This window comes from Geotrypetes seraphini, chromosome 5 (genome assembly GCF_902459505.1).
Source record: "Geotrypetes seraphini chromosome 5, aGeoSer1.1, whole genome shotgun sequence".
Classification (NCBI taxonomy): Eukaryota; Metazoa; Chordata; class Amphibia; order Gymnophiona; family Dermophiidae; genus Geotrypetes; species Geotrypetes seraphini.
In genome coordinates, this window is record NC_047088.1 from 166,021,497 (window position 1) to 166,033,501 (window position 12,005).

The following is a 12,005-nucleotide window of genomic DNA, read 5'->3' on the forward strand; positions in this document are numbered from 1 at the left end:
GGAAGAAGGGAACCCGCTCAGCGATCGACTGGGGTCGCCTGAGCGAGCGACCTGTCGATCGCGATCGACGCATTGGGCACCCCTGCAATAGAGGGATCTAAAATACAGGTAAATATAGTTATATTTACTAAAGTACTGGTATAACTTAAATTTATCAGTATTTTAGTAAATATAACTACCAGTACTTTGGATTTAGAACAAAAAAATTTTAAGCCCAATATCAGTAGGAGATGAAGCTGGAGCTGAAATCGAAGTCAGACAATAGAAAAATAGAGGAGTCGGAGTCGAAGTTTTGGTGTATCTACTCTATAACCTTGCTTCTTACACATATGCCTCCTCAGAACTCTGTCCTCTGGAATGATTTTCTGGTTTCACATGTATCAATGTCAGATTGAAGTCAGCAGAATGAGGCATAAACAGGTAAAAATGCTGCTCTCCTGCTGATGGAAGGGATTGGGTAGTGAGGATCATGCCAAATTTGGTTTGTGTGCCATGAGGACTGAGCAAACTGAAGCAAAATCAAAAGCTTGGAAAGTGGAAGCGCTTTGCAAACTGTCTGCATTGAGCAAAGACTATGCATGTTTTTACCTCCCTATATTTTCACTAATTCTCAAAGTGAAAGTACATGTAGCCCTGCTTTTGAAACTCGTTGCATGCACAAACTGCTCTGTCTGTGGATAGAATTTTGTTGGAAAAGTAGACATGTAGAGTTGAATGTAATTTATGTGCGTGCTTTCTCACCTGACCTAAATTCCCCCTCCTTGGAACACCCACACAAATTTTCTGCTGCACGAAAGGAGGTCTGCTTTCAACAGTCAATTAACACAAAAATTGTCCTTTGTATGATCATCGATATGTGGCAAATAGCAATATGCAGTCAAGATTCATTGCCTATCGACTTTGTGAGGGCCAAAACCTCCAGAGGGTGAATGAGGTCCTCCGAAACTAATAGACATTTCTTTTCCATAGTTTTTTTTTTTCATTTATGATGCAAATTAATAATTTGAAGTTTCAAACTATTCCTACTATGTGCGTTAAACCGCTTGCGCGGCTTGATAAAAGGAGCCCTAAGTGTTATTAGGTACCTAACTGCCATGTACCCCCATTTAGGTACCTAACTTGAAATGTCGTTAACATTGCTCATGCCTTTGCAAACAATTACACACCCCTAACACATGCAGACATTTGGATAATCCTATCAGTATATAAATACATATAATAATATAATTAAAAGAAAGAAGCCTTCCATGAGACCCAACAGAAGAATGGAACAGAAGAATGAATTGAAGAAACCAGTCATTTTGATATTTCTAAGCTACACGAGGACTGCTGCTGCTTTGAAGTACAGTTGAATGCAAACTGGAAGGTGCTAGTCAGAGAGGGAGAGAAAGAGCAGCTGGTTTCGGAGTGTGCTAAGCACGTACAGTAATGTGAACTTAAAAGCAGGCTATCCACAGGTGGCCATGGCTGTGGTTTGTGTTAGTCTTGTTTTGTCTCTGGAAAGTGTTGCTACAATGTGGCGGTGCTGTACAATACTATGTGGAAAAATGGAAGAAACTAACAGAAAGATGCGAAACCTTTTGATACTGCTTCCTTTTCAAGGAGGTCTCAGTTCAGACCCACTCTCATCCTGTACTGCTTGCACAAGTGGGATTTCTTTATCAAACAAAATGAAAATGGTTAATTTGATAACTGCTGTGGATGACGTTTAGCCCAAAAGGCAGTATATAAAAATTCCAAATAAATAAAAAAAGTAGCCTACTCTTTCCTTTCATTTTTCTGCCTCTGGGTTGTGAATCAAATCCTGTGTATTTTAAGCATACTATTCCAGTGAATAAAACCAAAGGTCTTTTCCAATTCATTGAACATTTTATAGGGCCCTTTCACTAAAGCTTATACCTGTGGGCAAAGATAAAGGTGCCCCTTTACTGTTCTCATAGGGGAGCTCAGAATGGTTTACATGAATTTTTATTCAGATACTTAAGCATTTTTCCCTGTCTGTTCTGGTGGGTGTACCTGAGGCAAGTGATTTGCCCAGGGTCACAAGGAACAGTGTGGGTTTGAACCCACAACCCCAGGGTGCTGAGGCTGTAGCTTTAACCACTGCACCACACTCTCCCCCTTTAACTAGAGTTGATGAATTACCTAAGATTTTTATTATCTTAATCATGATATTTTTCTGAGGATTGTTTGTATGCTAATTAGAGAATGGCACGGTGACAACATTCATCACCGTTCCCGTCCCCGCGGATAACTGCGGGAAACCATCTTCATGTCATTCTTTAAGGAGAGAGGGAAGAATCAGAGTATAATAGGGCACAACCACTGACCCACAAGCTTTGCTTTGAAGAATGCTGGTGTAGAAGGATCGAAGTTGAAATAGACACTAGAAAATGACATGGGATTATTTCCCGCGGTTATCTGCGGGGACGGGAACTGTGATGAATTTTGTCACCGTGTCATTCTCTAATGCTAATTTTATCGCATGCTTGTTTTATTATGTATTTGTTTTACTATCTGTCTATTTTAAATATTATGTATGTAAATTATGTAAACCGTTTAGTTTTCGGTTGACCCAGGCGCCTAAGGCCCCTCCTGTGGGCAGGCCTTGAGGCACCTGGGCCAATCAGGCCCTAAGGCCCGCCATTCTGAAGATGGCGGGCCTGCCGGATGGACGGGCTTGGGCCCCGTCTATCCAGCCAACTTGTTCTAATGTAAAAGGGGGTGTCGGGGATGGGTGGGGTGGTGTCACGGGGTCAGCAGGTGGGGGGGGGAGTTCAGTGGGCCAATCAGGGATTTGGGGGGGCGATCATAGGGGGGTATGTCGAGGGCAGGAGGGCCTGGGTTCCCTCCTGCCCATATCTTAGTGGTGGTGGGGGGGGGGGGTAGGGGGTTATGGCGGGGCAGAAGGGCTAGGGCTCCCTCCTGCCATGATCTTGTTGGGCGGGTGTGGTTTCGGCAGGGCAGGAGGGCTTGGGCTCCCTCCTGCCTGATCCGATCACGGGGGGTCGCTGAGGCAGGAGGGCTTGGGCTCCCTCCTGCCCGATCCGATTGGAGGGGGGTGTGGATCGCGGCAGGAGAGATTGGCTATCTCTCCTGCCGCGATAGCGATCCCAAGTGCCGCATTTGGCGGCACTTGGTGGTATCGCTATCGCGGCAGGAGAGATGAGCCATCTCTCCTGCTGCTATGTTTGAGGTGGGGGGTGGGCAGGTTGCCCGGGCCACTGAGCTCATTGTGGCAGCTGCGATCAGCTGAGCAGCCCCTTTTTCAGCATTTATACCTGTTTTGACTTGGTCTAAGTTAAAACGTATAAGTGCTGACTAGGCAACTGCCTAAACTTTTGGTTATACCTGCTGTACGCCTATGTCTAGGTCGGCCCACCTCCTGCCCACCTGCCGCCCTTTCCCCTCCTCTAAAAATGCCTCTTTTCGCTGTATGTGTTTAGAGGCAGGGGAAAGGCCTAAGCTGGTTTTAGATACGTCTAAAACCAGCTTTGGTTATGGGTGCTTGGACGATCAGGCTTTTTAATTGTCCAAATACCCATTCAGGCCACTTTTTAAACATTATTTTATTATTATTATTATTATTATGAGCCCCACAGTCTTTTTCTGTACCTGATCATTAAAGAAAGACACCAGTTATAAGACCAAAAAAGATGAATGCTATGCAGACAATTCTAGTGAACTAAAAAAAAACCACAAATCTTTTTTTGTAAGTTGCAGCTTATCAGAACTGTTATCAAAAGTCTGCATAACATAAATCTTAATGAAACCGGTAAAACATTAAGCTAGTTTCTTATAAAATCCCAGATAAGGAAATACCATGGTATTCAGTCAAATTCTGTTTATTCTCTCAAACCCAAAGCTGGTAAAGGTGATGGACTTTTAAGGGCCCATGATTCAAAAAGAAACTGGTGTAGTCATACCATGAACTCTGTCTCCTTGGTGATATCAAAGCACCTCTATTGCTTTGCTGCTGCACTGATGGTATCTAGGAGAATTTGCCATTTTGCCCTGATTTCTTGAGTTTATATCATCATACTCAGCAATTACAATTGCATACTTGTGATCCTGATTGCAAATTTGTCAGCTCCTCTCTAATTTTCTAGTCCTGTGATTATTCACTTGGTGGTGCATCATTTGGAAAAGTATTTCTACGATTGTGCTTGATTTTGTTTTTGTGTTTCCAGTTTGCATTTGCTTTATGAGTTTCTAGTTTCACTTATTTATTAAGAGGGGTAGTTCTATAATTAGGCATCTCAGTTTAGATGCCCTGATCCTATTGGGCTCCCAGATACTGTTACAGAATGCTAGTGTAATCCAATATTGGTAGGCCTAACATTTAGGTGCCCACTGTAATACCAGCCATAGACCTGGCATGAATGTAGTTGTGTAAATGCAGCAGGGACACATGGAACTAACAATATTTGCTGTGTAAGTTATGCACGTGAGTGGCAGTCCTGCACTTGTCCTACCTATTTATATGCAGATATTTCATAGATACCTTTCAGGTACTTTTGTAGGTAAGTGTGTACTTTTGTCTCGTAAGTGTCTTTTTATGATTGGGATTTATTGCTACAAGTAGTATTCTGTACATTAATGTGTGCAAGGGGTGTGCAATTGAAGGTGCTCAGTGATAGAATTCCTTTTAACTGTGCATTTTAAAAATATTAGAGTTTCTAATAGGGTTGAATATTGGGGGAAGGGGTAATTTAATAACAGATTGTCTAGTTTTGGAGGGTAAGCAGGTATCTGTTTTTAACCTATTTTATAGAGACACATAGGTGCCTATCTGTCTTTATAAAATACTGAGGGTAAACTAGCAGAAATATGGGCATTTATGCTGTCAGACAGAAATTCTCTGAGGTTTGGAGGTCCTGAATTGCCTATGGTGAAATGAAAGGTTCACATCATAAGGTAATGTTGGTTCATAGACAACTCGGCGAAAGACAAAGGCGTGCGCCGACAACTGAGCGCAAGATGGAGGCACGCGCCGAAGAAAATTACAGTTTTTAGGGGCTCCGACGGGGGGTTTTGTTGGGGAGCCCCCCCCAGTTTACTTGATAGAGATCGTGCCAGCGTTGTGGGGGGTTTGGGGGGTTGTAACCCTCCACATTTTACTGTAAACTTAACTTTCTCCCTAAAAACAGGGAAAAAGTGAAGTTTTCAGTAAAATGTGGGAGGTTACAACCCCCCACACCCTCCACAACGCCCCCACAATGCGGCGCGATCTCTATTAAGTAAAGTTCCCCCTCACGCCCCCCCGTCGGAGCCATAAAAACAGTAATTTTCTGCGGCGCGCACCTCCGCGCTGCGCTCAATTGTCTGCGCGCGCCTTTGTCCCGGCGCGCTTTTGACCTGACACCGGTAATGTTTTGTCCCTCTGTGGAGTGACGATTTTCCTAAATGGACTTTATTTGAAAGTGTCAAAGTTCCAAAGGTACACTGAAATCATCCACTTCCGGCTCACCACACAATTGTTTCCCACGTACTCACCTTTATAGGACCCCCAGGGACCCCTGAAGAATACTTTTTGCCGAAACGCGGACCGTGTTGGGTCCTGTATCCCTAGCGGACTAGGTCCTTTAAGGCTCTTATGTGGATGATTTACTTTTATGTGGATGGAATTATTTTATGTGGATGATTTCAGTGTACCTTTGGAACTTTGACACTTTCAAATAAAGTCCATTTAGGAGCATCGTCACTCCACAGAGGTTGTTTTTTTTTTTTTTTCTGGATTTTCTTCTTTGTGGATATTTGGGGTCAATTCCTTCTGTTTTTTGCTTGTCCCTGAAGCAGCCCTTGCTGGGAAAAACATGACTGCCTGATTTTGTACACGATTCTCTGAAAAAAATATTTTTTATCCTCCATTAACCATATCAGCTTCTATGTCTACCATCCTTTTGGGACTACGGTAGTGGACCGCTTGCCTGCTTGTTTCCTTGAAATGTTAAGTTGCAAAATGTAAGATTAAATCTTGACATTGCTGGCATTTTGCTGCAGAACATGCTCTTATGTGGGTATGTAAACTTATGTAAACTTTTTCCTACCCTTTCTCATTTTTAAGTTTTTGTAAACCGTGCCGAGCTCTACTTCCGTGGAGATGATGCGGTATATAAACTTAAGGTTTAGTTTAGTTTACTTTAGTATGTAGAAGTACACACACTCTTGGCAATACATATACACATATGCATATACCCCTGGATTCTATATAAGTCGCCCAAAGTCGGAATTTGCACACAGATCCAACTAAGTGAGGGGATGGGCACCAACTAGCTACTTATACTTGCACACAGATCTCTCCTGCACACTATTGATTCCTAACGTTTCCCATGCCCAACCCAAAGGGTCACATGGGCATTCCCAAAAGTTAGCTGCCAAATTATGGAATTATGCCATTCTACGTCTGACTTTGGGTGCCAGACTTACACCTGCTTCTGTCAGGTGTAAGTCCTGTGCCCAAAGCTAGGCATGACCCGCATGCCATGCCAGTATTCTATAAAGATTAGGTGCCCTTTTTAGAATAGGGCAACATCCAACTTTTGGCACTCTATATAGAATCACCCTCATAACCCTCTGGGACAGTTGCCTAAAATCCCTTTTACATTCATAATAGGCCTTTACCTGCAAACAAAACAAAAATCATTTTTAGAATTATCCACTTTGCTTACTCTCTTAGATAATCCTATATTTAAATATTTCTCTTATTAGACTTTTTTTTTTAAATAAAATTGTTCTACTGTAATGCTTTAATTTTTATAATCCTGATTTGAAAATAAATATCATGGAAAAACAAGTTAAATATGCAAAATAAACAATCAGGAGAAAATTAACATTTGATTATTATTTTTTTTTTTTTTAGTTTAAGGTGATGAGCTCTTTGTCCCTGAAAATATAATATATTTGTATTCACTGTTGGCAGTATGCAAGATTTGTAGCCTGTGGGCAAAAAAAATCAGCCCAAATGGAATGAAAGAAAAAAAAAAAAAAATAAAGTTAATAATCAGGGTTTGAACATTGTCAAAACGCGTTGAAAAGAATTCAAGGTTCAGGATTATATTATGGGACAGTCAAGAAACCCTATGTCCAGATTTGTTATACTATAATATAGTACCCTTTTGCAGAAAAAAAGAAACCAGCAAACAATTTATTTTTAATACAGAGTTGTAATGAGTAGATTTGGAGATACCTATGCTGTAACCCAGGAAGGCCATCTACATTAACACAGCCAGTTTATGCACTGAGGATGGGGGAGATCCCTTCTGTAGCAGCATCCCTCTTCCCCAGGGAAGGGCTCACTTCTCACATTTTGGTCTCCGAGGGAGAGGAAAGCTGCACACAACAAGCACTGTTGGCTGGATCAGAAAGTGCATGAATCAGACTGGAAAACTGGGACACACTGAGCAAATACACAGCAGCTTTGGAGGTCAAACTGCTTAAAAGTAACAAAACGTGTGGTTCTCAGTTGCCAGCCGTAAAGCAGCCATGCTAATAACTACATCCAGGCTTTAAGAAGCTGGGTGATTAGAAATTTTAAGCAAACGCTGTCAGAGCAAACAACATGCTTTTGTTTTGCTGCTTTTTGTATTGGGTGCCAGCCAGCATTCAGCAGGCAGGTACACCGGGGTATGAAAAAAGAAATAGATGCCAATAGCAACAGCACTGTTTCTAAGCATTTAGCACTCTGGGTGTGAGAGAGTGAGGCATGTTGAATGTTTGGATCTAATGTAGTCTTTCAGACACTTGAGCTGTACAATAATTTGTTGAATGAATGGTGACAGTGACTGATAAAGAAGGTATTTAGACGAATCAATCATCATTATTCTGTTTTTTTTTCAGTTGACAAAGCAGTCTATATGCATCTCATTTTCACATTAAGTTCTATAGGCACCTACATCAGAATGCATGGTAGTAAACCAACCATGGGTTTTAGGCTAGTTACTCCCTTTTTAGTGCACCACAGAATGACCAGAATGTACTGTATCGGCTGCTTTCTCTGTATGTGCCAGATGCTACAGTAAATTGTGGACACCCAGCAAATATTACAGGGCTCCTTTTACTAAGCTGCATTAGGGCTTTGACGCGGGAATAGAAGCGTAGCGTGCGGTAATTTCCTGCGTGCGCTAAAAACGCTAGCGCACCTTAGTAAAAGGAGCCCGAAGTATGTGACCATCTGGGAAAGTGACTAAATAGCAGATCCATAATGATAATAATAATAACTTTATTCTTGTATACCGCATTACCATGGAAGTTCTATGCGGTTAACAGAAGAAGAGACTGTACAATTACAGCGAAGATACAATTTCGTTAGTGTTACATTAACATTTTAGACTATGCATTTTTCAATCAAATTTGATTTACATTTACATTTTGGGCGATACATTTACGGAGAGGTTAATTTTTGCAGGTAAGTAGTATATTCGGAGTAGTTATGTTTGCTATGAGTTATATACAGCAGAGTTACAAATAGAAGTGTTGCATACGGCGGTAAAGAGTCTGGGGAGGGTCGAGGTCAGAGGAGGGGGAGGGAGGAGAGGGGAACGTTCAGAGGAATTTGTCAAAAAGGTAGGATATAGTTAATTTCCTGAAGGTTTGATAGGGGGGGGAATTGGAGATGAGAGTGGAGAGGCATTTGTTTCATTTGCCCGCTTGGAATGCTAGGGATCGGTCGAGGAATTTTTTGTAGAGGCAGCCCTTCGGGGAGGGAAAAGAAAACAGGTAGGTGCTTCGAGTACGAGAGGGGCCTGCAATTTCGAGGTGCTCAGATATGTAGGTTGGAGAAGAGCCTGCTAGCGTTTTGAAGCTAGGGTCACTAAACAGTCTGAAACAGTTACATGTTTGAACTTCTGCAGCATTTTTATATTTTTTTCACCTAAAAAGACGGGGTTAGAACTGTTGCATTAGAAATTGTTTGCTCTAACAGAATTAATTAAAACCTCATATTTTCTGGTTACTGAAGCTAGATCCTTGAGGTACAGCCTTCTCTGCTAAGAAATGGTGGGACACACTGGAAATACCAGTACCACCCACGGCTGGGGGGGTCTCACCATTTTCAGCAGTCTGAGATGTAAAAAAAAATATATATATACAGTGGGAACCTTAGTTTACGAGCATAATTTGTTCCAGAAGCATGCTCGCAAACCAAATTACTCGTATATCAAAGCGAGTTTCCCCATAGGAAGTAAGGGAAACTCGCTTGATACGTTCCCACCCACCCTCCGAGGCCAGCGGCGCTGCTCTGCCCCCCCCCGCGCAAACCGGCACCGCCCACCCGAACAGCATTCAGCCTTACCCCATCTGGCACCGGCACGCAGCCCACAGGACCTGCTGGTGCCGGTGAAAGAAGTTCCTGCCTCTTGCCTGGGCCTTGAGCATCGGCGCATGCTCGAGGCCTTCTGGTTCTCGCTCTCTCGGAGATTCCCCATCTGGCACCAGCACGCAGCCCACAGCGAGATTCCTTTTAAGAAAAGAGTATCAGTGGCTGTGTCCTGCTGGATGGCTGGAGTTAGGCCATTTTTCTAATTTTCCACAGTTAATAGTTTAGTAGGTGAATATCTGTTTTAGCATGCCCAAAGCTGTGAATGATTTAGGCAGTACACACCTTTAATAGGAATGCATATGAATTGTTATGGTCCATTATTCCACAAAATAATGAGACCCTGGTTTTGATGGCTGACGGTGCCCAGGATACATCTATCAGTTTAGCAGAAACTGATACAGTTACACTACACATAAACTATAAGTATTTGACTACCAGGAGATAGTGATCAATGAATTGGGTTCAGTTTTGAAAAGAAGTAGGTAATCGGTAATAACAGCCAGATACATTGAGAACCACTTATTACTCCAATTAAAGATTTCAGCAGAGTAATTATCACAGAGAATATAACTTTCGGTTTTCTTTTTGTTCTGTTCTTATAAAGCCTCAGGGAGCTCTTTAGTATAGAGCCAATGTGGGGGAGATTAGTGCTGCTACTGCTGGTCCTCTCTGTTTTTATAGACATAGGAAGGGCTTCCTGCGTTTGCTGTCACTTTAACAGCATGCTAGGCTCAATGAATATTTTTTTTCCTTAACCTCCTTGCAGTTCTTGATGCAGAATATGGAGTAATTAAAATTTCCAGATAATCAGGAACACCCGAATATAATGTTTTATGGGTCAAAGTTAGGATTTTAAACTGTATCTGAAAATAAATAGGAAACCAATGTAATTGTTTTAATAAAGGTATTACATGATAGTATTTATGAGCATTACTTAATATTCTCACTGTCATATTTTGTAATATTTGAAGACATTTTAAATGTGATTTGGGCAAACCTGCATGGATCACATTACAATAATCCAATTTTGAATTTATAAACACATAGAAGAAAGTATGAGAAGATATGAGAGGAAAAAGGTTTTCTTGTAACTAAATAAAAAAGAAAGTAGAAGTTTTTGGGTCATTATTGGCATCTTTTATAAATCTGCGGTTGCAAGTCCAGGTATGGCATAGCAATGGCGACACCGGGACTCGCTACCGCAGCTTTGTAAAAAAGGCCCTATATGTTGATTGAGGCTTGAGAGGTTTTATGGGTTTTCTTATTGTAAATTGTTATTGATATTGTTTTATAAATTTTATTTAGTTAATTTTGAATTGTAACTTTTGAATTAAAAGAATACACATATTCAAACAGGGATAGAGAATCACACATAGGGCTATGTTTACTAAGCTGCGATAGCGTTTTTAGCGTGCACTGCCCCCCGCGCTATGCTCCAAAAACTAATGCCAGCTCAATGGTGGCGTTAGCTTCTAGCACGCGGGGTAATTCAGCGTGCGCAAAGTGCACGCTAAAACCACTAGCGCAGCTTAGTAAAAGGAACCCATAATTTACAGAAGCCTGCACAGATAAAAGTTCTAAACAAAAAGCATGTGCACACTTCTGGTTTGAATATTACCCGGGGAATTTATGTGCAGATATTTATTCTTGCTGTTTGTGCTCAATTTTAGGTACATAGGGGGCAGACAGTTTTATTACAACCTATTTCTGTGCATAAAGCACTGCTTTATTTATAGCAATGCTTTTGAAAATCATTTTATTATTCCTTTAAGGCCTACAGATTCCTTTAAGGCCTACAGATTCTGAAGTTTTACTCTTAGATGCAATGCATTATTTTGTTTTTAAATTCAGTCTAATACTGTATGATTCGAGTCACTAGAAGATTTAAAGAGAGAATATTTGATCCTTTAACTTTTGCAGTGCACAGTATGTCATATTGCTATGTACCTAAAATATAGATGGGCTGCATAAGAATTCCAGTTAGAATTGCTATCCAGAACCCATCCGATAATCATTCATTATTTTTCACAAGTGGGGGGAGTAGATTGCAAACATATTGCATTCTAGATGATGATAATTGATCCCTGAAGTTGACAGGGTGAAGGAAAGACATGATACCTTCCCCAATGGCAGTAAAATCCTCCACATTATTGTGGGGTTTGGGGTCTTTGTTCTAGATCTGTTTTTAGCCCACTTTTCATAAAATAACCATTTGTTGGTTCCTTTTTTTTCTGTGAAGAAATTGAATATAGGAGATGATAATTATTATATAGGTTGATAAAATTTTGTGGAGCTTTGGTCAGAATTTTTCCTGATGTCTCAAGAGCTACACAACTAAGAAGGAAAGAATTTTTGAAATTAAGAACTAGAGTCTTAGCTCTTGAGGCATCTTTTTACCTTAAATTCCCAAGTAAATGTCTTGTTAAATTACAAGACATTGAATATGTGTTTTGGGATCCTATTCAATTGCAACAATTTATATTAGCCTGAGAACAGAAATGATTTTTTCCTTATTGTTTTAAAATGATTCATTACTGAGAAATTGGTGGATGTAAGATTCCCAAATAGAAGTGAATGGTCATGATTCATATGAATCAAGAACCATTTTTTTGTTTTCTTTATCTTTGTTGGTAAGTTGCATGTCTCCCCAGTATTTGTGGGCCTGAAAAGGAATGTTTGTGTTGTT

The 12,005-nt window shown here is 40.9% G+C and overlaps 1 protein-coding gene across 5 annotated transcripts in view; it reads left to right on the forward strand.

Annotated features, from left to right (window-relative positions):
* Positions 1–12,005, forward strand: part of IKZF2 (IKAROS family zinc finger 2) — a 273,519-nt gene that overhangs the window by 111,426 nt on the left and 150,088 nt on the right. The gene's annotated exons all lie outside the window — the stretch shown is intronic.